This window comes from Pteronotus mesoamericanus, unplaced genomic scaffold (genome assembly GCF_021234165.1).
Source record: "Pteronotus mesoamericanus isolate MK-2021 breed Mesoamerican mustached bat unplaced genomic scaffold, CSHL_Meso_final contig_221, whole genome shotgun sequence".
NCBI lineage: Eukaryota > Metazoa > Chordata > Mammalia > Chiroptera > Mormoopidae > Pteronotus > Pteronotus mesoamericanus.
In genome coordinates this window covers 14,544,490-14,572,022 of record NW_026555092.1, presented here as the reverse complement: position 1 = coordinate 14,572,022, position 27,533 = coordinate 14,544,490, and the positions used below count along the sequence as shown (strand labels likewise).

Below are 27,533 nucleotides of genomic sequence, written 5' to 3'. Positions count from 1 at the left end.
AGAAAATCCAACACTGTCTGCAACAGGATGTCAATTCCCAGTCAGAAAGAAACAAGACTGTACTCTTGTCAAGTCTATACTTTGACCCTAAGGCTGTCAGCCTCAACTAACAGAAGCTGACTTGCACTTGACTGCAATATGTTAATTCAAACACACAGCACCATCTCCACCTCCCCTAGAGGCAGACACCTACCCATAAGCAGACACCTATCCACAAGGAAGACTGTTGATACAGTAGAGTTTGTCAACCTATTATATCAGGTTGAACTGGCTCAATTTACTAGCTAGGGACTAATTCAGTAAAAGCAGGAAAAGAGAAAGAGAATCTCAACTTCAGACCAATCTGGAGTTCCAGTGCAGGATTTCTAAAGAGCACTGATTAAGTCATTCTTCATAGAGCAGTTTCCTCATCAACACTGATGGATATTTCCTGATACAAAAGGAAAGGGTACTAAGGCTGGAAGGATCAATGAAGCCATTTAAATACCTGGAGCTGCTTGGAGAAAAGTTTCAGAGTAAAGCAGTACAGTGCTGTGACGATGACCTGTGTGAGCTGCTGACTAAATGAAGAGACACTTGACACCTATCCCATGATGAAACTGACTGGATAATAAAACATCTGATCCAGCTGTCCACTAAGCCTGAAGACAGGGCTGTCCCTAGAGGGTTAGGGCCCAAGAGCTATCAGGAAGGTATTCAGAGTGTTACAGGTACTCTCAGTACATTTTAAAAGTGAAACAAAGTTAAAAACCAACATCCAGAGATTGGAATGTATGTATTAAGACCAGTAATTCCATTTCTAGAAATTTATCCTTAAAAGAGAATCAGACATGCACACGAATTTTATTTACAAGACTGTTCATTATCATATTATAGCAGTGAAAAATTAGAAATGTGCATGCCCCTCCTAGTTGGGGAATGTTAATAAATGATACTTCCATTTGAGGAAATGTCATACAGCTGTTAAGAAAGTACGTTGGAGACAAACTGTTAAAGGCATTAAAAAAATGCTCACAAAATAAAGAACATGATAGAGAATTACATTATAATAACTACATAAAAACACATTTTATGCATATGGAAAGAAAAATTAGATGGCGCTCTGGCCAGGTGACTCAGTTGGTTAGAGCATTGTCACCACACCCCAAGGTTGTACGTTCAAATCCTTGGCCAGGGCACATATAGGAGTCAATCAGTGAATGTATGAATGAGTGGAACAAAAAAAATCACTGTTGATCGATCGATCTCTCTCTCTCTCTCTCTCCCCTCTGCCCCACCTTAATGCATCTATTTAATGGAAGGGGGAAAATGTGCCCCCAGGGTCCTTTATTAGGCACATTCAAAAGGAGAAAGAAGCTCCCCCCAAAAAGGCTACTCTCTGAAGGGTCCATTTGAGGTGTGAGGGCTTGTCCCGCTTGGCCAGATACCAACAATAGAGAACAAGCTTCTAGGCTAGCTGACAAAGTGGGTGTCCAAAGCAAAGCTGTAAGATAATGGGAAAGGTGACTTGACAAACACAATGAATTACTGGAACCAAAATTGTATGTGTGCCTTCTCATTTGCCACCTTCTTCATTTATTCAACAATGTTGGCACTGCCCAAAATATATCTGGAACCCCTCATTTGAAATTGCTTACAGACTAGTAATACCATCATTCCAATGTTTTCAAGAGCAGTACATTTCCATTTTTTGAGATTGGATTTAATGTTTCAAAACAGTCAGTTATGGATAATACCATTTTCTGACCAAAAATTAGGTATGATGATAAAATGACTGTGGAGTTTCTTACGGGAGTCATAATCTGGCACTGAAGAGAAAAACTACAATAAAAAGGTTTTATAAATTTATATAGCCCAGGAACCATTCTCAGAGTATTTTTTAACCTCCCGAGGTGCAACTGAAGGAGATTTGAATACATGAGTGTAGTTCAATTCTTCAAATGTTTCTTTTATGCTTAGTATCTGCCACTAGGTCGAAAGATACAAGCATAAATGAGACACAGTTCCCACCTTTAGCAACTGTATGGGTAACAACTCCTGGACTCTTAACTCTCTGCCAGATGTTACACTGACTACCTCATTTAATACTCACAACATCTGGTGAGATAAATGCTATCATCCCTATTTTACAAATGAGAAAACAGAAAAGTTAGTCCAAGAAATAAAGACTAGCAGGAAAATAAAATGTTTAATAAAATAAATATAATGTGATTGCTCTAAAATTAGTACAATTTTTAAATTTTGTTTAAATAATGTTTAAAGTGCTGTGACAATGAAGATGAGTAAAAAAAGAATAATTCTACCTAGGAACGTAAAAACAAAACAAAAAACCAGGGGGTGGGGGGGCACGGCGGTGCGGTGCGGAGATTGAGCCAGGCACTAGCAGGGTGTCCAACCTGTAGTTCTCAGGCTGCATGTGGTCCAGGATGGCTATGAAGGCGGCCTAAAACAAAATCGTAAACGTACTTAAAATCTTTTCTTTGCTCACTAGTTTTCATTAGTGTTTGTGTATTTAATGTGTGGGCCAAGACAATTCTTCTTCCAGTGTGGCCCAGAGATGCCAAAAGGTTGAACACCCCTGCATGGACGAACAGAAAGAAGCTTGATTATTCTAGGTAGAGGGAACAGGAGAGTATATGCAAAGGAAGAGAAGGGTGAAAGTATATGGGTATGTTGGAATGTATTTTTTTTTTAAAATAAGTCATTATCTCATAGATCTATCACAAGTTTTTCTTATCAAAGACTAGAGAATCACTTTCTCATCACTCTCCCTCTCCTACCTCTCTGCCTCCTTAATTACTCCACAACTGTCAGTCACAGCACAGGCCTGGACTCTGCAAAAAGAGCAGGACTTGGGCCAACAGTTCAACCTGTCATACTCACAGGACAGGTCCATTAGGCAGAAATCATTCAATGGCTATGGTTTTTGGTAGGCTTGAAAAATAAAAGTTAAAGTCTTCCCGAAGAAGCAGCAGCAGTAGGATATATTGCACTGCAATCCTGACATCAAAGCACCAAGGAGTCACAGGAAATGGGGGACTAGAACTTCAAAAGACTTCTACAATGTCTCTATTCTCCCACTGTGCTCCCTTCAACAATTACCCACTACATGGGGGAACGACTGTAAGCTGAACCATGTCAGAAAAGCAGAGTCAGTATATGGAGAGGGGAGCTAATTACCTCTTCCTGTCAGCCTCTGTGGAATAGACAATGATACAGGTGAAATGAAGGGAAGCTTTCATCACAGCCAGGGGACAAAGGAGGTGAAATTAACAGGAGAGTTTGACAAAGACAATAGTTTGTATTGCCTGGCAGCCCAGGGCAGAATACTTATCTAAGTAAGACCTACAGCAACATGCCAGAAATGATTATGAGGACTAAACCAAACAACTACATGTCCTCTTTCCAGGAACTCTCCCACCTGGAAAAGATTCAGATTCTGAGAGAGAAGAAAGTTAATCAGATGCTTTCTTTGGGTGAACATGACAAACTTGCTGCATATTATATGTTTTATGTCATAAAAACTATTATACAGTATATATAAGTGAATGAAGGATTAGAAAACAGGACACAGCCCTGGCTGGTAGGGCTCAGTGGACTAAGTGCCAGCCAGCCAACCAAAGGGCCACTGGTTTGATTCCCAGTCAGGGTACATGCCTGGGTTGCGGGCCAGGTCCTCAATCAGGTGTGAGCGAGAAGCTACCATACAATGATGTTTCTCTTCCTCTCTTTCTCTATCCTTTTCCCTCTCTCTAAAAATAAATAAATAAAATATTTAAAAAAGAAAACAGGACACAGTTCAAGGAAACTAATGTGGAAAGAAAACATCTATTGCCTTCAGTCCAAAGCACCATACTGCTACTACTCTCCTTCAGAGAAGAAGGTGCTGAAGTGTGTTGTACACATGCACTCGGTCAAACATAGGTACTTTCTCCTAATTCACATGGTCCCCAGCATCAGACGGCAGCACAATACAGCATTTTGGCTGCTATACTCCTAGGGACTATCATATCCCTAGCAGGACAGATGAACCATGTTCTTAGGTCAGCCAAGCCTTGGGTACACCACTGTAAACTATTTATGGTATAGAAGTATTATAAGAGCTACACAGATTAATTCAAGTAACGGGCTTAGAACAATGCCTAGTCCATAATTAACATCTACCGAGTGTGTGTCAGTATTACTAATATCACTGATGACGTTGTCTTCCATTCTTGACCATCATAACTGTCCTATGGTGAGATCAAGTAAGATCCAAACAGGTGATGAGTGACTAGGGCTACTACTCCCCAGTCAGAAAGGTGACGTGATCCAGTTTATCTGGGACGAAAGCAGGCATAGGACTCACTGTGATTCAAACAAGTCTCTGACAGGAACAAAGAAAGAAGAGGTAGAACTAACATTTGGTGAATTCTGACCACATATCAGACACTACACGAAGTATATATATCATTTTGTTTAATGCCTATAGCAGTTAAGTTACTTCTGAGTTCATCTTAGAAGTATAAAACCAAAATAACATGGCAGAGAGCCTCAGTGTCTGGGGTGGGAAATGTGGAGTGGAAGCTACTCCTGCTGTGGCCTTTTCTCTTCTCTGATTTCAATCCCATATGGAACACTCCCCATTACAGTCCATCTAGGCTGTTATTCATTCCTAGTACAGACAGGGCAAAGGAAGAAGGGAGGAAAAAACTTCACAGGTGGGCTGGGAAAACAAATGATTGCCAAGCTAGTCTCAACACAACCTCTTCCAAAAACAGAAATAACCCTTTGTAGGGTGCAATTTTTAACCTCTACACCCATGAGAGGATCGAATCAAGAGCTATTTGGTTCCATTAGCCCCACTAAGAACATCAGGAAAATTAAAGGAAACTGGGGACCAAAACAACTCCTGTTTAGGGAATAAAAAAGGATTCCTTCCTCCGTGGATTTCTATGAGAGGAATATAAAGAGGGCCCTGCCACCAGTCCTACCCGCTCTTTGTTCCTGAAGCACATACAGCAGAGGAGAACATAATTATGAGTGGTGAGGTTTCCTGAGAACCTCAGAAATCTACCTATGTCGCTGCTAAACCTGATCTACATAGGCTGTGGCCATCCTACTATGGTTAACTCCTCATCTAAACCCTGACATAAAGGAGAGCCAAAAGGATCTTCCCCAATCCTATGGAGAAGTAAATCTCCTACAGTTTCTGTTCACTACCTGTCGGTCTTCAAAAAACTCTGGCCTTTTATCAGAAGAATGATGCTAAGGGTAATAGGGAGTAAAACTACACTAAGGAGCTCAGTATCCAAGGAGAGGCCTGGGATTTCTAATCTGAGATTTTTATTCTACTGAAGGAATATGCAAGTTAATTAAGTTTGATAATCCTTCCATGTGGGTTTTTTTTTAAAGATTTTATTTATTTATTTATTTATTTATTTATTTGCAAGAGGGGAAGGGAGGGAGAGAGGGAGAGAAACATTAACATGAGAGAGAAACATCAATCAGTTGCCTCTTGCATACCCCCAAACGGGGACTTGGGCTGCAAGCTAGGTACATGCCCTGACCAGGAATTGAACCAGCACCTTTCGGTTTGCAGGACGACACTTAACCCACTGAACCACACCAGTCAGGGCCTTCCACGTGTTTTTTAAACAAAGGAGGGAAAGGGCTCCTGTTGCTGGTTGGGCACCATGCCCAGGAATACAGAAGAATCCCTATAAGACAGGAAACAGGCCAGGGAAAGGGGGTTTCTTGTATGGGACAGGGATACATTCTTGCACTAATCTTTACCCCCCAACAAGACCCAAAAACTGGAAGAATTACTGAGGAGCACCACTGGTTTCTGTCCCCCATCTCGCAAGTCTTCCCCCATGAGTCTAGATAAAGAAATCCAGACTCTCCACCCTCTCAAAACTTCCTTTGACAGGAAAGCAACAGTTAATGTCTCTCATTCTTGCTAAGACCTGTCTGATGCATGATGAGCTTACAGAGCCCTGAACCTAAAGGGGCTTGGCTCCAGCTATCAGAAGTTCTGGAAAAAAATGTTTCTACATCATGGGGCAAGAAAAGGAAATATAAAGATCACCAGAATAATACTTCACAGTTGCATATCCCTTTGCAGTATACAAAGCTCTTCATACATATGCCCTCTTAGAAATAGTTCTCCAACATGCAATGAAAGTAAAATATGTACAGACCCTGGTAGGAAGGGAATCCAGACCTCCTGCCATTCTCTCAATCCAGGAGAAGCCTACTTCATCCTTTTCTTCTCTCTACCTCCCCATACTCTCTCCACAACCCATGGTTACTCTGCATCTAGAATCCTGACTGCTAATGAAAAAGGGATGGTTTGATCATCTTCCTAAGTACATGGAAATAAAACTACCTATTAATTAGAGAAGGGGCAGTAAAAAAAATTTATTTATTTTCCTCCTTAATAGCCGAAGAGTCCTGCATTGTCACATCTGAGCATCTTTCTCACCTAAGGTTAGTGAAGAGTTTTGCAACCATGCAAAGCAAACACTATTCCCTTTAAATACCATTTTAATAAAGTTTCCTTCTTCAACTTCACTGATTTACCCTTTACAATGGCATCTCTGGCCCATCAACCTGCATTACTGCCCGCTCCCACCCCCACCGCCCCGCCCCGCAACCACTCTTGACTCCCTGCTCTCTCCAGATGGGACTCTGACTCACTGTAGACACAGGCAAGTAGAAAACCTGACCCAAGAAGCCCAGCTACACCTAGGTGAGGCTGCACGGCCAAGTGACAAGAGCCCTACACCCTCATTGTCCAGGAAGTGCGCTGGGCTCTACTTAGCTCAAAACAGCAGGAGACATATGTTCATTGCCCCTTCAAGAAAGAGAACAGACTGCTGTTCAAGTATTATGAGAGGATTCCCTCCTACCTACACACCCATGATCACATTTACAAACTCCACCCTTCCTAGGTAATTGCCTAAACACACGCAAAAAACATGGCCAGCTCAGAATAAGAGGGCTTTCTAAGCCCCTAAAGTATTGATGGAAAGTAAAGACCCCATACAACACACACCACAGTAAGTATTCACAGAATCAGCAAGAACAAAAGACAGGGAGCCAGACAGCTTGTAATACCTCTAAGGCTGTTGAGTCCCTCCAGGAACTTCTGGTACTTGTAAGCATTCATGGCCCGGCCCAGCTGTGTTGGTTCAGGGGCTGGAAGTAGGCACCATGGCGCAGTGACAGCTGAGAGAGAGTGTGCAAACCAACTGATCTCTCCTACCGCGTCTCCTAGCCCCCAAGAACTGGACTTTGACCACATTTACAAGTGACGTCACCAGAGAAGCCTCATTACATTACAGCCCTTTGCACGCCCTCATTTGCTACAGTGAGCGGAAATACCTCCCCAGGAGAGGCCAGCCCCTCCTCTGTGCAAATGAGACAAGAGACCACAACAGCTCCAGCAGATCATCTGCCACCTCATCTGCCACCTTCTCTCGAGACCCCAGCCCAAGTTCCACTGGGATTGCTGCTCCTCTGGTTTAAACTCTAGGGAGAAAGACTTAAACGCTTTTCAGGAGAGCAGTTAGGGGCCCATCTAACATCTGAGAATGAAACCTTTAAACGGCTGGCCGCACTCAACACAAGAATGTTACCACAACAGGAGCTCTTGAGTAAATATCACATGGCAATGGGATAGGTTTTACAAAATAAATAACCAACTCTGCACTCTCCTTACAGAGGTTATGTTTACAAACTGGAATACAACCACCCACAGATGAGACGCTGTACATCCATACAGTCCAAGGCAGGGAGAGGAGAGAAGCAGAAACTGTTGAGTCCACTCCCTGTGTGCAGGGAGGCAGGATCTTCTCCATAGATAACTAAGGAGAAAATACAGCCCACACACCACCCACCTGCTCCCCACTCCAGGGTACTATTTCACTCAGCTGATTTGTTTCTGCTGTGCTTTAATGATTCCAGTAGCTGCTTCAAGTTTCATTCTACTCCACGGTGGCACACATTTCCTTTAGAACTGACAAAATATATTTGAGTCTATAATTTTTTAGAACAGTTCTAAGAACATACTATTTAGTTCAAGGATAATCTAAACACAAATGTTTAACTCAAAGAATGCATTTTATTTTGAAAATAAAATTTACTATAGTTTATGTACATAATTTTGTTATTGAAACTGCCAGTGTGCAAGTACAAGTTACAGGAGATGACATAAATCTTAAGGAAAATTACAAAATTTTATTTAATTCATAAGCAATTATTTTGTATTTTTAGCTTAGTTTGCTATAGTTAAACCCAAGTTCTCTTAGGTCTCTTGCACCAGAATGTAAATATATGCATATATGTATCATGTAATATAACATTTGTCATAAAAGTTATAGTTTAATATTAAAAATGTACTTTGGGCCCTGGCTGGTGTGGCTCAGTGGACTGAGCACCGCCTTGTGAACCAAAGGGTTGCCAGTTCGATTCCCAAAATGCCTGGGTTGTGGGCCAGGTCCCCAGCTGGGGACACTCAAGAGGCAACCATTGATGTTTCCGTCTCTTTCTCCATCCCTTTCTCTAAAAATAAATAATTTTTTTTTAATGTACTTTGGGAAGTGAAAAAAATTTCATCCTACTCCATCAGTCTCAAAATGAGGCCATGCTTGCCCTGGCCAGTAGCTCAGTTCATTGAAGCACTGTACTGTACACCAAAAGCAAAAGGTTGTTGGTTCAATGCTCGGTCAGGGCACATACCTAAACTGTGTGTTCAATCCCAGGTCAGGACCCATATGGGAGACAACCAATCAATGTTTCTCTATCACATCTATCTATCTATCTACCTATCTACCTACCTACCTACCTACCTTCCTCTATCTCCCTCCTTCCTCCGACAGTCCCTTCCTCTCTCTCTAAAATCAATAAACATATCCTCAGGTAGAATTTTTTTTTAAATGACACCTCCCAAGAATTACAGACTCTTGGGATAAGCTACACAGACTATAACCAGAGGAAAAAGCTCTGAAATTTCTATACCATTTTTGTTGTAAGTTGTTCACCTGCATTATTATATTCATCTGTAAGAATGTCTTTATGAAAATAACTGTAAATTTTCATTTACAGGTGAGAAAATAGAGGTTAAACAACCTGTCCAAAAGTCACACATCAAGCCAAAGAGAAAACATGGAAAGAACTTATGTTTCCCAAACCTGCGCTTGGCACTCTGGCTCATTTTATCTTTGCATCCTAGAAAACCATGAGCAACCAACTGAGTCAGACTCCACTGATTAACCCCTCATAAGAGAGTTACCCCTCCCCCGGTTCTGAAGTTTTTCAGAGCAACCTGCCAGGCAAGCTGTTTCAGTGACTTGAGGTAGAACTCAAGAGTTCAAAACATAACATTCCACAAAACTCCCAATCATCAGGTTAGATGTAGGTGGAGAAACTATATAACTAGCATTGTGAAAACAAAGAGAAAACGGAGTGTGCTCACTTAAAAAGATCAGGCTAAATAACATTAGCAACTGCCATGATAATAGAAAGGGGGGAAATTAAAATGCTATTAGTCAATCGATAGTACCAATGGAGCCAGCCACTGTGTGAAGATCTGAGTATTAGGAGTTACAAGGGATACACAATACATGACTGCATTTTCTCAAAAAATAATTTAATGGGCAAGATTAAAAGGTCAAAAGGAGTTTAATACTTACAGAGCACAAGGTAGACAGTGGAATGCATAGACAGTGGAATACATTCCCCCTGGTGGGGTGGCTCAGTTAGTTAGTCATCCCAACATGCCAAGGTTGCAGGTTCAATCCCGGGTCAGGGCACACAGAAGGACCAACCAATGAATGCATACATGAGTGAAGCAACAGACTGTTAATCTCTCTCTCTCTTTCTCTCTCTCTTTCTCTCTCCCTCTCCCCCTTGGTCCCTCCCTTCCTTTTCCTCTCTCTTCCCCTCCCTCTCTCCTTGCCTCCTTTCCTCTAAAATAAATAAAATTTTAAATATATAAATTCTATAATATATTACTGTGAGAATCACAGTATTTCTGAGGTTACCTAGTCCGAGAGACCAGGTACTTGGCATGAAATAAGGCTGTGGGTGAGAAAGACAAACATTAAATAACAGTTCAGATCGTGTCTGTATTTCCTGGCATTTTTCTACTATTTCTCCATAAGAGTATGAATAACAGGGTACAGTGGAAAGAACTTTGGTTGTAGAGTCAAGATACCTGGATTCCAGAATCTATCTCAAGATGAAACTTTGCCACTAACTAGCTATGTGAGCAGGAGCCCAAAATCCCTATAAAATGCTAGTTTTTAACTTTTTTATTTTTTAGGTCACTAACTCCAGTGAGAAGCTGATGAAAATTAAATATACTATCCTTATAAAAAAGGCACATACCAGTACATTGATAAGGAAATCTGGACATCACCAGGAACTTTCTTTTCTTCAGGCAGCGACAAGAAAGGTGGACATTCAGACGGAACATGCCTACTAAAAGCAGCCCACCACCTTTCAAAATAAGAAGGTCCTGCTTGGAGAAACTGGCAAAGAGAAGCTACTGCAACACAAGAACATCGGTCTGGGTCTCAAGATGCCCAAGGAGGCCACTGAGGGCACTTACATTGACAAGAAATGCCCCTTTACCCTTAATGTCTCCATCCGAGGGCGCATCTTGTCTACATGATGACCAAGATGAAGATGCAGAGGATCACTGTCATCTGCCAAGATTACCTCCACTATATCTCAAAGTACAATGGCTTCGAGAAGCACCACAGGAACACGTCAATGCACATGTCCCCTGCTTCAGAGATTCCAGACTGGCGATATTGTCACAGTGGGTGAGTGCTGGCCCCCAGGCAAGACCATGCACTTCAATGTGCTCAAGGTTACCACGGCTGCTGGAACCAAGAAGCAATACCAGAAGTTCTGAGACTAGATACCTGCCCACTCCCTCCGAAGTTATTTTCCCAGAAAAAAAAAAGGCATATATTCACCTACCTACAAACCTTTGTTTACAAGTAAAGAGGTGTCATTGAACCACAGATAAAGAACCTCTGAATTAATCTCTAACACTTCTTTTGTCTCCTGATCTGAAAACAATTAACATAGTGAAATCCAAATTAAGTACTGAAAAGAACAAGGTATAAAGGAATGATCAATCAGCCAGAGAAGACCTGGGTTCTCTTGCTTTAATGCCACTATAAAATTCTATGAGGGACTTCTACCACCCCAGGGAGGAAAATCAGCCCAGATAGAAGGAATCTAATGGCTGGAACAACTGACATTTAAAATAGCCACTTGAACTGAGTGCATTTAAAAGACAACACATGTTAGTTTGTCATTTCCTCTATGTGTTTCACCATATCAGATAAAAATTAAACAAAAACAAGGATGTCTGGAATTATGGAGTGATGGTTCCAACTTGAGGCTCTTGGGAAAGGGGGAGGGGGTGCAGTGGCCTGGACTCCAGTTGTATTTTCACAGACAACAGACCCTTTCCCTAGAATCAGAACCAGAGCATTCCAAAGCACCATAGTATAATATGTGTATAAGCTTTTGGTGGGCTGTTCATCTTTTATCCTCCAATAGGTCCCAGTGAATGGTGAACAGTAAATGTAACCTTGGGTGGTAAGAGAAATTCTGCCCTAAATTCCAGGCAGAGACAGACAAATGTGAAAGGCTTAGGATCTGGCAGTCTAACAGGCACTCTCTGGCCAGCTGCTGACAAAGGGGGGAGAAAAGCTCTGCTGTCTCCAACAGCCTTTACCAAAGCACTGACACCTAAGAGCTGAGTGGCACTTGACTGAATGCAGGCAGATCAGGAATCCAGACTATAGTGTATGAGATGCAGTCCTTAGGGCTCTGACTCTATAATGACAAAGACAGTTAAAAAGCAATCCCTGCCCTGCCCTGCCCTGCCCTGGCCTGGCGTGGGCTCAGAAATACCAGAGCCCAGGTGAAGAAAAGGCCTGAGTCAGGTTCAGGATATTACTGCTAAAGCAGGAGGGCAAGTCTGCCAGCAGAAAGTAACTGAGGAGAAAGTTCTAAACTCATAATAAAAAATAAGTCCCATCCTAGAGCTCCCACAGTTTCCCAAACCATCTAGAAATCAATATCTTCTATAATTCCTTTGAAGCAATCTTTCTCCTAAAAACAAAGGTCCTCCTCCCACAAGGCAGTCCTCCACAAGCCCATCATATCAGGGGTCAGTGAAACTAAATCTGGACGGCCAATTTAAGGAATTCTCCCAATCATTCATTCCACATACATTCGTTGCATTCTAACCATGCACCAGGCACTGACCTAGGTGCTGGGAACACAGGACTCGGTCTAATGAGAAAGGAGGATGAAAAAGGAATTAATCTGTCCTCTCAGATTCAGAGGAGGGTCATGAGTGGTCAGATTGAGGGCACAGCTGACATCCAACTGCTCATTCTCTAGACCAGCCCTGAAGACAAGAGGCTTAGAGACATGAAGGGTAACTCTCCTCATATAAATACATCCATTTTCTTTGAGGCAGAACTGACACCCTAGAGCCAGTTGCCCCAAAGCAGCTGATGACCCAGGAAGACAGCAAAAATGTCTCCAGTGACTTAAGAAGGCAGAAACAAAAGCAGGTGCCAGGTTCATGGACCTATTCAGGGAACAACAAAGATCACTTTCTTCATTGTTTCCCCTGGCAGCAGTGTCTGATGGAGAGAGGAGTTGAATTACACCTTGTCCCTGTGGTCTGCTACAGAGAAAATGAGTTTGCCATCTGAAGAAAGGGTTGTCCCCAGGGCCAAAACTCTCTCTGCAGGGCTGAGGAACAGAAGACAAAAGAAGTCAGACCCCATAATGCTTAGAAGGAGAGCACTGAAATGGTAAGACCAAAAGAGGCTTTAACAGAAACTAAGTAGGGGTTTGACAAGTGCCTGAGGAGTTTTGCCCACTCTGTGCTTACCCTAGGCCTGGGGAGGTACTTTGTGTGGATCAGACCCATACCAAAGGCCCCGACAATGAGCTTAAAAAAGAGTTCATGCTTTAGACCACTGACCTCATCAGCTCTCTCTCTCTCCTTGATCCTTTTTTTTGGCTGTGTAGTTCATGAAGAAATGAGTGAATTCTATGGATCCTCTCCTTCCTACAATGGTTATGTTATACTACAAGACCAAACAAGGTAAAAAAAAGACTAAGCTATTGGGAGGGAAGGCAAAAATGCCTGTTCTTAGGGTGAATCTGCTCTAGCCCTACCTGAAACTAAGGCTCTCCTCTAAGTTTATAAAATCACAGGATAATGTAAATGCCTCACTGCTAGGCATTCTGAGCACTTAAATAAAAGATCAGAGGCAAGAGTCATCTACCACTGGACCAAGGTTACAGATCTTTAGAAGAGAGGTAGGAGGGAGGGGAATTTATTTCAACAAAAGCATACTGAAACAGGTATAGGTATCCAGCTGTAATAGAAATCAACAATTTCCCCCACTCCTCCAAAACATTGTCTTTCACCAACTCCATCAGGACCCAGACAAAAGACACAGCTGCACCTCCAGGTCAGTTAAAAGAAGGTTCCTGCTAAGAAGAGCCACATTTAGTTATTCTGACAAACTGGGATGGGGGTGGTGCTTGCTGGCTCAATATACTCCACCAACAAATAAAATAAGTCTCCAAAAAGTCAGGCCACCAACTTCCCGGGGCATTACTTGTTGCTTTGAGAAGAGGAAGGAGGCAAAATAAATATTTTAGAGAAGTCAGATTCTAGACTCTAAAAATAGCATAATGGAATTTTCTTCTGAAGCTGTCTTTTCCCAACAATGAGGTTACTTTTTTTAAAAAAAGTTCAAGATAGACTGTATAGTGGTGACTCCAGGATGGCAGGGTATGGACTCTAAGAAACTTATTACTCTTAAGTCAAAGATTACATTCTGTGAAAGGACATCACATTGTTAAGGTAATACCTCAATGAGGGTGTCGACATCCGTTTAATGAGTAGTAGGGTACATATGTATCTGCTATAGTATTATCTATACTGATCTATATGCTCAAAATATCCATAATAAAAAAGTAAAGCAATGGATGAAACTATCCATCAAATCTAGAAGTATTTATACCCTTTGACCCAGCAATTCCACACCTAAGAATTTTCCCTAAAGATATACATATGCAAAGTGGCGAGTGTAAAGCAACGTTTTTTATTATAGCATTTTGTAATGGCAAAGACTGGCAACACTCTAACTGTCCATCAATAGACTAAATAAATGACAGTATATTCATATAAGAGAACAATAAGCATGAAGGAAAAAAAGAGGTATTTGTGAACTGATATGGATGAATCTCCAAGATTAAAAAAGAACAAGGTCAGAACAGAGTGGTTGTTAGCTCTCATTTATATTTTTAAAAAGAGGAGGAAGAAAATACAGAATTCAGATTCCATAAAGACAGGAATCTTTTTATCTGTTTTGTTCACTGTCCCCAGAGTCTCACACAATATTTCGCACATACTAGGTACTCAATAAATAGTTGCTGATTTAATTTTTTAATTCATAGGACAGGTGAATGACTAAATATACATATCATATGGAAAGAAGCACAAGAAACTTATAATACCAATTGTCTTCAGGGGAGGGAAAAGGATGGCTGGGGTGAAAACAGATTTTTCACTGTATATCTTTTTGTACCTTTTGAATATTCAATTATGTGAGTGTGTTACCTAGTTTAAAAAAAAATAATAAATGAAAGTTTAAAAGCCAAAAACTTGAGGTTCTGAATCCTGACCCCAGCATTGCCACTGACCACATACCCTTCTCATTCAGTCATTCATACATTCAACAAGCCTACCCTATATGCCTGCCCTGTGCCGAGTTTGTAGAGCACTGATTTGAGCTCAGAGTCTCTTTCCTTAAGCAGTGTACAATCTAGTGTGGGAGACAAGCAACTTACCCAGTGCACAATATAGTGCAGCTGATGCTGACAAAGGTACACAGAAACAACAAGGAAGCATGGAAGCCCAGGAGAGGCTTCCAGAAGGGGATGAGGCTGGAACTGGAACTTCAGGACAGAGAGCATTAGATTGATAAGGATAACAGTGTTGTAGACAGAGGAAGCAACACAGAAACTATTTTAAGTTCCTTAGAATAGTTTGATATGGATAGAGTATAGGGTACTCTCAAATCTGGAAGAATGATGTCAGGGCATGAAAGCTCTGCATGTCATGCTAAAGAAAACATATTTCAACCTAAAGATATTGGAAAGCCACTGAAAGGTTTAAGCTGGGGAGTGACTATTCTTCTATGATCATATTTCAATTTTAGAAAGAGTATGCTAGCAGTAGTGAAAAGGAGGGAAGCAAGACAAAGGCAAAGGGGGACCATTAGTACACTGTTATGGTTATATGCTGAGAAACAATAAAATCTGAGCTAAGAGAGTTGTACTTGGGATGGGAAAAAAGGAAGGGATGTGAGAGTTGAAGTAGAATTATACAATATTTAATCCCTGTGTTATTTGAATGGGGATGGTAGGGCCAAGAGAAGGGAGAGCCTCAAGTCACTTGTGTGACTGGGTAGAAGCTGGTGACAACATTAGGAATACGAGAGTGAAAAGCAGGTTTCCTGGGGTGAAGATGAAGGGTTCAATTTAGAACATGTTGAAAGATACCTATATAATATCCAAAAGAAGCCCTCCAGTATTCAGAGATAAGTGTCTGGAGCTCAAGAGAAAGATTTGGCCCAGCAGTTGAAGCTGTTAAGTATAAATTAGGTCACTCGAGAAAATTATGTAGAGGGCCAAAAACAAAATCCTTAAATCCTTTATTTAAGGAAGATAAACCTGCAAAGGAAGAAAGAAAATCAGAGAAGGGCAAGGTCACAAAAAGTTAGGGAAGGAGAAATTTTTGAGGAGGATAGAGTTTCATCTTAGTGGTAAGTAAGATTAGGGCTGAAAAATTACCACTGGATTTGGCAATTACAAGTTGACTGGTGACCTTGACAAGAGCAATTTCAGGAGAGTGAAGGGAGCTGGAAGCTAAAGGGCACGTATATACCACTCTTAAGAATCTTGGAGGAGGCTTCTGAGCAAGATGGCAGTGTACATAAATGTGGTACTTGCCTCCTCCCACAACCACATCAAAATTATAACTAAACAACAGAATCATTCAGAACTGTCTAAAATCTGGCTGAATGAAGTCCAACAATAAGGGAATTAAGGCAGAAGCCATACTGAGACTGTTAGGAGGGGCAGAGACACAGAACAGGATGGTCTGACACCCACATGTGGCAGATAAAAATTGAGAGGCATATCTTGGCTGCAGAGGTACCCTCTGAATAGCAAGGGATCCAAGCTCCACACCAGGTTCTCCATCTGGGGGTTCCAACACCAGGAAGAAACATCCCCCTAATTTCTGGCTACCAAAACGTGCAGGGATTGAGGCTGACAGAAACAAGACTGCTAGAGTCCCAGGCAGTTCCTCTTAAAGGTCACTGTACATGGACTTACTTGAACTCACTCCTGCTGAGCTCCAGCGCTGGGACAATAGCTTGAAAAGCACCAGAGACATATGGTGAAGAATGAATTGTTTGGTACCAGAAAACTGGGTGGTAGCTTTTGCCCAGACAGAAGTGCTGACCAAGGTCATTGTTCCTTTGATGAGCCCTTCCCCCAGAGAGCCAGCAGGCAGGCACCTATGTATCTGAGACTCCATCAACCAGTATCAAACTAAAGTTTGCCCCTCCCTAGTAATTCCCTGAGGCCCAACCCCACCCAACTTTCAGGCCCACCCAAGCTATTTCTACTGGCTTTTCCATACAATGGCCTCTCTTGGCTCATGCTTCAGATTTTCCTAAAAACTCCCAAACAAGCAGAATCTGGCCTCAGTGTGCCCTATACCTCTCACTAAGTGGCTACAACCTCAGCACTAGCAGCTACTGGCCTTGGTTCACAGCTTGGCCTCTTCTAGGCACCTCCAAGCCCAGCACAAGTAGCAGCCTTCTGCAGGTAATTTCATAGCTCATGCTGGGTAGCCCCTGGGAGAACACAGGTGGTGGCTAATCTTGGCCTGCACCTCCAGGGTGGCCCCTGAGCCAGCACACCCAGTGGACAGCTTCAGATGACATCCAGGCATCACCACCCGACCACCTGCACAAGCGACACACTCAAGGGGCAGACTCAGCAGGCACGAGGGCCCCATGAAGTAAGTCGGTGGTCAGTGATCACAGTAAGTCCTTGCAGCTGATTGGCCTAGGGATAAATCACTCCCTTGATGTGCCAACAGTAATCAAGGCTCAACAGCCCACAAAGGAGGTATACCTCAAGTGCCCAGCTTGGGTGATCAGGGCAGCTGTGCTACTGGACCCTACAGAACACCAACTACACTAGGCCATTCTACCAAGCCTAGGAGATGTAGCAGCTCTACTAGATATACAGAAACAAACATAAAGAGACTGCCAAAATGAAGAGACAAAGAAACGTGTCCCAAATGAAAGAACAAAACTCCAGAAAAAGAACTAAACAAAATGGAGACAAGCAATCTATTAGATGCACAGTTCAGAACACTGGTTATAAGGATGCTCAGTGAACTTAGTGAGACTTCAACAGCATAAAAAAGGACCAGTCAGAAATGAAAGGTACACTAACTGAAATGAATAATTTACCAGGAATCAACAGTAGAGGAGATGAAGCCAAGAGTCAAATCAGTGATACGGAATATAAAGAAGCAAAAGACACCCAATCAGAAACAGTGAAAAGAAAAAATAATCCAAAAAAATGACGATAGTGTAAGGAGCCTCTGGGACAATTTCAAGCATACTAACATTTGCACAATGGGGTTGCTGAAAGGAGAACAAAGAGAGCAAGAAATTGAAAACCTATCTGAAAAAAAAATGACAGAAAATTTCCCTAACTTGGTAAAGTGAATAGACATACAAGTTCAGGAAACACAGAGAATCCCAAACAAGATGAACCCAAAGGGACCCACATCAAGACACTTCATAATTAAAATGCCAAAGTTTAAAGACAAAGAGAGAATCTTAAAAGCAGCAAGAGAAAAGCAGTTAGTTACCTAAAAGGGAGTTCCCTTAAACTGTCAGCTGATTTCTCAACAGAAACTTTGAAGGCCAGAAGGGATTGGCAAGAAATATTCAAAATGATGAAAAGCAAGACCTACAACCAAGATTACTCTACCCAGCAAAGCTATCATTTAGAATTGAAAGACAAATTAAGAGCTTCCCCGACAATATAAAGCTAAGGAGTTCATTACCACCAAATCAGTATTACATGAAATGATAAAGGTCTTTTTTATGAAGAAGGAAGATTAAAAATATGAACAAGATAATGGCAATAAATACATATTTATCAACCACTGAATTAAAAAAAAAAACAAAATAAATGAACAAGCAGAACAGAAACAGATTCGTAAGATAGAGATCATTTTGGTGGTTGCCAAATGGGCAGGGTGTTAGGGGGAAGGGTGAACAAGGTGAAGGAATTAAGAAGTACAAATAGGTTGTTACAGAATAGTCATGGGAAGCCCTGACTGGTGTCGCTCAGTGGGTTGGGCCTTGTCCTGCAAACAGAAAGGTTGCCAGTTCAATTTCAAGACAGGGCACATGCCTTGGCTGGAGGCCAGGTCCCCTGGTTGGGGGCGTGCAACCAATTGGTGTTTCTCTCATGCATCGATGTTTCTCTCCCTTTTTCTCTCCCTTCCTCTCTCTCTAAAAATAAATAAATAAAATCTTAAAAATAAAAAAGGATAGTCATTAGGATTTAAACACAGCTTAAGGAATATAGTCAATAATATTCTAAAAACTACATATAATGTCAGATGGGTGCAAGATTTATCGAGATGATCATTTAGTAAGTTACGTAATCAGTGGGGTGTACACCTGAAACTATTATAATAATGTATGTCAACTGTAATTGAGAAATAAAAATGATTTAAAATGGAAAAAAAAATCCTAGGTGAAACAAATCTTGACACAAAAGGGGATTCTCACTTAACATCCCTTGTTTTCCAATTCCCCTCCCATAATACACCTGAGTATATTTTAAGAAAAATAAGTAGGAAAGTACACATAGTGTTAGCACTTTATCAGGTATTAGGTGTTGAATGATAATAATCCAGTATATTATTACTACTACATTAAAGTTGGTTCCATTAACTCCATACATCACCAAATATTTTGGACACTTATGTGCAAGATACCAAGATGGCACTGTGAGAAATGAAATGAAATTTATCATACAGTCCTCAATCTCTAGGAGCTTCCAATGTCATAAAAGAAAATAATGCATACATACAAATAAAATATTAAAGTACAATATAATGATACAGAAAAACAATGACCATTAGCATTTAGGAAACTAGGAACAACTTCCAGAGGGATGATCAGAGAAGGTTTCCTAGAGGGCTTTGAGGTGGGTTGTGAACAATGGGTATGATTCTATTTGTTAGACACAGTGAGTGAAGGTACTCCAGGAAGACAGTCTTATCTGGCTTGGATGTAGTTGGCAAGGATGCTGGAAAGATTATTTTGGAGAGCTTTAAATACCAGGCTGAGAAGATTGAGCCCTGCCTCTCTTTTAACTGCTGCTCTGCAGTGCCAACTGCCTGCAGGTCATTTCCACCTGAGCATGCCACAGCTACCAGGACTCAATTTATTAAAAGTGAATCCACATCTTCCCTCCCTCGACCAATGCCTCCTTTTAATTTCCCACTTTGAGTAATGGCACCATCCTTCAAATAATCTACTATCAAGTGCTATCAGTTCTTCCAAATACCTTTCACAACCAACTTCTTTATTCAACAGTGAGGTCTCCTTGTCTAAGCCTCATTACCTCTCACCTAGGTCGCTAAAATAGCCCAAAAAAATGATTTTCTCCTCATCCAATTCGTGTTGCAGGTGCTGTCAGATCAATATTCATAAAATACAGCTTTAATTAAATCATTCCAATACATAAAACCTCCAACAACAACATAAAACCTACCATAGGGGAAAAAAAATCTCAATAAAGTGTAATAATTCAACCACATGGTACGACTTTTGTAGAGAGTAGTTTAGCAAAATGTATCTAAAATTTTTAAAAGTTTGCAACGACTTTCAATGCAGAAACTTCACTTTTAGAAATTTATATAAAAGAAATGTGATGAGTGTGCAAATACACACACAAAGTATATTCATTTCATTGTTTATAACACCAATGCAAAATTATTTAAAAGTCCAACAACAGTGGACTGGCTCAGGTGCAGGGTACCCATATGAGGGGCCATCGATGGCAATATAAACTCTTATGTAAATTCATTTTTTTTGACACTGAAAGCCTTTCACCATACAATAAGTGAAGAAAACAAGTTACACTTTATTTCTGCAAAATATGTACTTATTTTTTGCAACTTATACATTTGCAGAAAAAAATGTCTGAAAGAAAATATAGCAAAATTTTTACAGTAGTTATACAAAAATAATGGGATTTTAGCTAAGTTTAACTTTAGAGTTTTGTGTATTTTATAATTTTCATACAATAAACATGGATGTTTTGTGAAATAAAGGAGAGATTCTACCACAACTAATATCCAACAGCAGCATAGCTCTTTTAGACTTTCTAAACATCGTTTTTCTGGAGACAGCAATAACTTTATATACAATCCAACAATTCAACCAATTGTAATGGCACCAAAGAAATAAAGATGAAGGAGACACAGTGTGCCCTCACTGAACTTATGATCTAGAGCCAGAGAATTAAACAGATAATGGTAAAATAATATGACAAGTATTGCTACAAAGGGATGTATAAAGTACCATGAGAACTCAGATGAGGAGATAAATTAAAGCTTTCGTGTTTGGGCTAGGAGGAAAGAAGCTGGAACAAGATAAAAAGCTAATTAGTTTTGGGCTGGAATAAAAAATTACAGTACAAACAAGAATTTGTGAGGCAGATAAAAGTAGAAAGAACACCAAGGCAGAGGACATAAAATAGTGATATAAACAGCATAAACAAGGGATGAAACTGAGAATCATACCCATGCTAAGAAGTCTGAACTTTACCCTGTGAAGAAACAAAAGGCAGTGGGCATTGGAATTTTTGAGAGATATGGCATGATCACTGGCAGTAAGCCAAAGATGATGGCGATCTCAAATAGGACAGGGGGTCCAGCCAGGATGCATGGGACAGTATGGCTTTTGAGATGTTTCTGAGCTGGAACAAACAGAACTTAGTGTTCAATCAGATGTGTAGAATGAAGGAAGACAAAAAACAAATAAAAATAAACTTCCTAGTTTGGGCAAATAGGTAGAGAGTGATGTTGGTATCTGAGACAGGGTGCATAGAAGAGAAGCAGATTTGGGCAGGGGGAAGATGGGGAATAATGATAAGCTTGGTTTTGGACACGTTACCTTAAAATTTCTGTAGACTTCAAAGTGGAAAAGGACAGTAGTCATCTGAAAATACAAGTTTGAATCTCAAAGAAAAGTTCATATTTAGAGATTTTGATTTGAGATCACCACTGTACACATAAACAAAATAGATAAATAAGATCACCACAGTAGATAAACTCATCCAGGGAGAGCAGACAGAATGGGGGGGTAGGGGTGGAAGGTGGGAGGCGGGGGAGAAAAGGTCCAAATAGTGTCAAATGCTGTGTGACAAGGTCAAACAGCACAAGAACTGAAAGATTCTGCAAGTAGGCTGTCACAAGTGAGAGGGAACCTAGTTGGGATGCTGGGCACAAAAACAAACTACAGTGGGCCAAGGTGACTAAAGGAATATAGCAAAGGCTATTAAAGAGGTTTGGTGGTGCCATGGCCAGGTGGTTGGAACATGATCCTGTACACCAAAACGGTTGCAGGTTTGATGCCCAGTCAGGGCACATACAAGAGGCAACCGACCACTGTTTCTCTCTCACAATGTCTGTCTGTCTGTCTGTCTGTCTCTCCCCACCCCCCGACTCTCTTGCTCCCTCTCAAATTAATAAACAATTATTGTTGAGTGAGGATTTTTTAAAGAGTTTTAGTGGAAAAAAAAAAAAAAGAGGAGAAAGTTAATTCGAAGAACAAACAAAAAATTTTTTCCTTAGGATAGAGAAAACCTGAACATATTTATAAAGAGTCACTAGGTGGGGAGAGACTAAGAATGCAAACCATGTACATGCCCAGAGGCCTGCTCCTGAAATATAAAGAATGAGGTGAGGACTAGAGAAGATTACAGATAAATTGAGAGATAGAGCTGTGGAAAGTAAAAGGCTAAATAACAAACTGAGAATTTACAAGGTAAAGTGGAGTAGCAAGTTTGAGAAAAGTGGTGAAAGTCTGGAATAGCTACTGTGAGGAAAGGGAATAGGAGTCAACGAGAAGAGACGAGAGATTTCAGGGCAGGGTTGAAAGTTGAGCTGGAGCTCATAAATATGTAAAGGAGTCAGTCAGCACAATGTTATGCAGCAGAACTCAGTAGCTCCGTGGAGAAAATGAACATGGGTCCAACTTTGGGGAAAAGAAAGAAAGGGGCGGCGGTGAGATGAGAATGCCAGTATAAGCACTGTCGTAGAGCATAGGGAAGAAAGGCAAGAACACCATAAAGCGGATGATTGGGAAATGAGCAGAGACCAGGTCTCGTGGGCATGAAGGATCAGAAGTAGAAGGAGGTTGTGACCAGATTTTGGTTATTTCTAGGAGGGGAGGAATTTTAGGTCACTTCACGTACTCTTCCCCAAGAAACTTAGCTATCTATAAGACCAAAATTGATGCCATGCTGACTTCTAAGTCACGCTCTGATATGTAAACCAGTTCTTCAAATGGGGCTGATGCCTCAAAGGTTGTTAGAAGGAATTCCAGTGAGAAACGGGCAGGACTGAGTTCTCCTAAGCTTTTTCCTTCCACAACTTTAAGATCTGATCTGATCTTCTGAGCACAATATCAGTAACTATTCCTTTTATTGACTGGGAGATTACTGGAGTTGTGTGTGTAGCTGCTGAAAATAAACTTTTAAGAAACTGCTTAATGGCTAGTTTAGCAATTCCCTATGGGTCCTGAAGCCAGCTGATGCAGGACGAGAGTCACTGTCCTTCTCAAGGACTTGGACCTTCCCTCAGTGCTGCAATATGACAGTAAGGACAACAATTCAATGTAATAATCACATTCAACAGTGAAGCAGAAGTTGGGGTGGGCTAATAAGGTAAGCGACATCCAGGAGGTGGGACAGTGCATTAACTCCCTTTCACTGCAAAAACTGAATCTAACCCTTGTATCACAAGGACAGGAAAACCTCTATTTGCTACTCACTCATTCCCTAAATATCTGGGCCCCCATCCAGGCTATTATCCCAGCCTGCACAAAAAGAAAAAAAAAAATCAGTCTCCCCTCAGAGGCACTACAAATGAACTAGAACATTGCCACCAAAAGGTACTGCTGGCTTATAGCACTGATTCACTCTAAGAGCCCCAACTTCCTTTCACATCTTCTATCATCCAAATGACAAAGGGTACGATGATTATAAAAGGTAATTTCTTATATTAAAGTACATGGATGGAAGGAATGATAAATCAAGAATTGGTTGCTTATCTGGATAAGTATCTGGAATTTGGCCCCCACATCAGCCTGGTCAGCCATTCCATTTGGACTGAGACTGGTCCTATTAAAACCAAAAAAAGTAACTCCAAATGCTTGTTTAATGCAGCTCTGGTTCACCTTCACTTGGGTCACCACCTTCTTTTGCTCACAAACACTTAATTGTCTCTCAAAAGTAGGTCAGCGCCTTGTGGAACAAGCTGGAGGGGGGAGCTAAGACCCAGCCTATCACTCCAAGAGGAGAGGCCCAAGCCGTGTCTAGGAGACCAAGATCAGTCAATAATGCACCATGCCAAAAGCACTCAAGGTGCTCCAGGCAGTAACCTGGCTAATGCCATTTCTAGATGGTAATTCAGCATGCTGGGAGAGAAGACGCCTAGGATGTGGGTCTAGGGCTCACGTGAGTCCCAAGAAATACTTGTCCCACTCTGATGGCTGATGAGGTGTCCCTAATAATCCCTGAATGGAAGGAGCAAGAGGTGAACACTCAGAATGCTAAAACTCTTGCCCACTGTCCATATGGTCCCTTCTGTAGAATACCAAGCATTGCTCAACCATAAATGGAGCTGTCTAAACTTCTCCCCATTCCTTCTCCCAAATATTTTCTGCAGGACACCCAAAAATAAACACTGCTCCTTAACCATGGGCTAGAGGTACATTCTTAGTACTCTAAGCTATCATTTGAGCTTGCCTGATGAAGGGTTAAAATTTTTAAAGAGGACACATGTTGTTCCTGGGCCCAAATACTCCATCCATCCAAAACTCTAAGGTGAGAGAGACTCTCCCCTTAAACCATCTCCAATCTCTAACTGGTTCACTAAATATAGGATATTGCTTCAAAGTCAAAAAGAAGGGGCCCCAGGAGATGAGGCGACACAGGGCTGGTGGTTTGGGAAATAGCTACCAGAGGGCCAGCTGTCCAGCTGGCTCTGGAATCTGAAAACTTCCAAACCTAACAACTGCCTTTCTCAGCAAGAATCAAAAGTATGTGAATCAGCTGTGGAGGACAAAGGCTGCAGAGCCCAGCTTCAGAAGCTAGCAGCAAACTACTTCCTTAGCCATTGTTCCCCAGAAAAAGCAAACTGCCAGGCACTTCACCTCTAGACCAGCTACCAACTCTAAGAAAGGAATGGGAAAAGGAGTTAGTTATCTCTTTGGCAAAGAGTACAGGCATTTCTTTCTCAATATCTCTCTTTCTTAATGTCTATCAATATACCTATCTCCCTCTCCCGTCCTCCCTCCAATTCTCTGCTTGTAAAACCCAAACCATTGACAACCCCAATCTTTCTCAATTCTGATTGTAACTTTGCACTATCTTCTCCCATGTTCCTCTCCTCTTCCTGATGCCCCACTACCTCTCCTGCCCCACAACATAAACACATTGCACCTCTAAAGCGCTTTAGAGTCAGAATCACATGAAGTAATACCCGATTTCACACCACTTTATATTTATTAGATTTAAATCTAGTCTTTGTAACTACACTGTAAAATCTACAAAGGAAGGAACCATGTCCTATCAGCACTGCATGTTTACTAAGCACCATTCTAACCATTTTACATGTAGCATTTCATTCGATCTCTAAACTGAACAAAACAGAGGTATGGATACACAGAACTGACTGACAGCTGTTGGAGGGGAGAAAAAAGGGGAGAACTGGATGAAAGAAGGTTAAGGGATTAGCCAAAGAACATAATCAATCTTTCCAGAAGGTATCCAGCCATGTAATATGAAAAAGAGACATTTACTGAAGAAGATACAAGGTACAAGAAACATCATACACAAGACAATGATGCCTGAGTCCCCTTCAAAGTAAACATCTTGGGACTTCACACAGTTCCTGAGTCCCCTTCAAAGTAGACATCTTGGGACCTCACACAGTTCTCCCAATCACCATCAGCTGCTCCATCATATTTTCCTGAATCTCATGGATGGTCTGAAATCTCTTCCTTTTCAAAGGTGATTTTAGTTAGCTAGAAGTCACAGGATGCCAAATCTGGGCTGAAGTGGGGCTGAGTCACATGGGTGATTTGATGTTTTACCAAAAAACTGCATGAGACACGATGCATGAGCAGGCATGTTGTTGTGTTGAAGTCACCAATCACCAGTTGCCCACAGCTGTGGACTTCTGAATCATCCAAATAGTTTCCGCAGAGGAATGTTCAAGCTTAGCGCAAAATCTGATAGAGATGTATTGTTCTACTAGCTCAATCATTTTCTATGCAACAGCCACACAGTACACATGCTCACTCAACAGTGTCTCCTGCTCCCACTGACCAGTACAGTGAAGTTGTCACTGTTGACACATGCACATTCCAGTCCACTCTCCTTCGCTGCCAGGTTACATCAATGTCGCTCAAGCCCTTCTCATTATGTTAACAATGGCTGGACTTTTTCCCAGGCAGACATCATATATGCATGGCCCACAGACAACAATGTGGTGGTGACCTGAGGGATGGTGGGGGAAGGTAGGACGGAGGTGAGCAAAGGAGTGGGGGAATGGGGACATCTGTAACAGTGTCAACAATAAAAATAAAGTTAAAAAAAATCCTATAATGTAGGTGCTGTCAACATAGCCACTTTACAGATGAGAGCTGAAGCACAGAAGGGTTTAAGAACTTGCCCAAGATCACAGTACATGGCAGAGCTGAGATTCAAACCCAGACAACTTAACTCCAGAGTCCATGCTCTTACTACGCTCTATACAAGTAGTCCAAGACCAGCAGCAGCAGCAGCAGAAGCATCTACTGGGAACTTGTTAAAAATACAAATTCTCAAACCCCACCCCAGACTCACTGAATCAGAGCTTGGGGATGTGACCCAGCAATGTGTTTTAATAAGGCCTCTAGGTGACTCTGATGCAGGCTAAAGTCTGAGAACCACTGCTCTGCAGCCCCTTCACGAGCTATGCTGCTTCTGCTTTTCTTTATTTGAGCCACACCCAAGACAGAAAGAAGTCTAGGAGGAACTTAATAGTATAAAAATATCCTGAATAAGTGATTAGGGCATAATGGTTAAGAGGGCATGCAGATTCTAGAGCTGACTGCTGTCAAGAGTAAAACCTAGCTCAGCTACTTAGCACCTGTGTGGCCTTGGGCAAGTCACTTAGCCTTCCTGTTCCTGTTCCATCAAGTGGAAAATAGAGATAAAGAGAGTATCTACCTCTTTAGTTGTTGGAAGGACTGAATGAGTTAATATCATGTCTTATTAACCATGGCCATTGGTCCATTTTACAATTAAACTCAACAAATATTTAGTAGACATCAATGTGCCAGGCACTGTATTATACACATGCATTAATCAACATCTCTCCTACTCATCATCAGCCTTTCAATACATGTTTAATGATGTTTTATTATATGTAATACTCTGCTCTGGGATATCAGGGTCACAAAGAGTAAGGCATTAACCTTTCCTTTCCTTTCCTTTAAAGACAGCACGAAGTTGTGGACCAGATATGACATTTACACAAGTAACCGTAACACACAGTAACTAGGGATAAGAATCATACAATAGCACTGTTTGGTGGGAAGAACATGGAATATGAGGTCATAGGATTTACGTTCAGTTCTAGCTGTGTTACCCTCAGACCAGTCACTGTGTGAACCATCATTTCCTCAGCACAAAACAGAAGAAATAAACCATCTGTGAGACTCAACAGAGTTAAATATGTGGAAGCATTTTTGCAAAAGACTGTGTGAATGTTAGCTGTCAAGTTATCATTACTATTACTTTTAAGTCAATTTCTTTCAATAATATTATGTAAATTCAGAAAAGACTTGTGCCTGAAGGATCAGAAAAGGCTGCACACATGAACAATGTGACATTTAAGATGAATGTGGAAGGACAAATAAGATGTAGAAACAAAAGGAAAAACTAGGTGGAGGAAATAGCATGAGCAAGGTGTGGAAGCAGGAAAACACAGGGCATTTATAGGAAGGGTATTAGTTCATTGTAGCTGGAATGCAAAGAATGGGAGATAACATTTCAAATGTAGGTAAAGGGCAAACAAGAGGAAAAAAATCTATTTT

The 27,533-nt window shown here is 41.3% G+C and overlaps 1 protein-coding gene and 1 pseudogene across 7 annotated transcripts in view; one reads left to right on the top strand and one right to left on the bottom strand.

The window, feature by feature from the left end:
• Nucleotides 1-27,533, bottom strand: part of MACF1 (microtubule actin crosslinking factor 1) — a 314,815-nt gene that overhangs the window by 245,184 nt on the left and 42,098 nt on the right. The window lies entirely within an intron of this gene.
• Nucleotides 10,152-10,906, top strand: LOC129069427 (40S ribosomal protein S11-like; annotated as a pseudogene).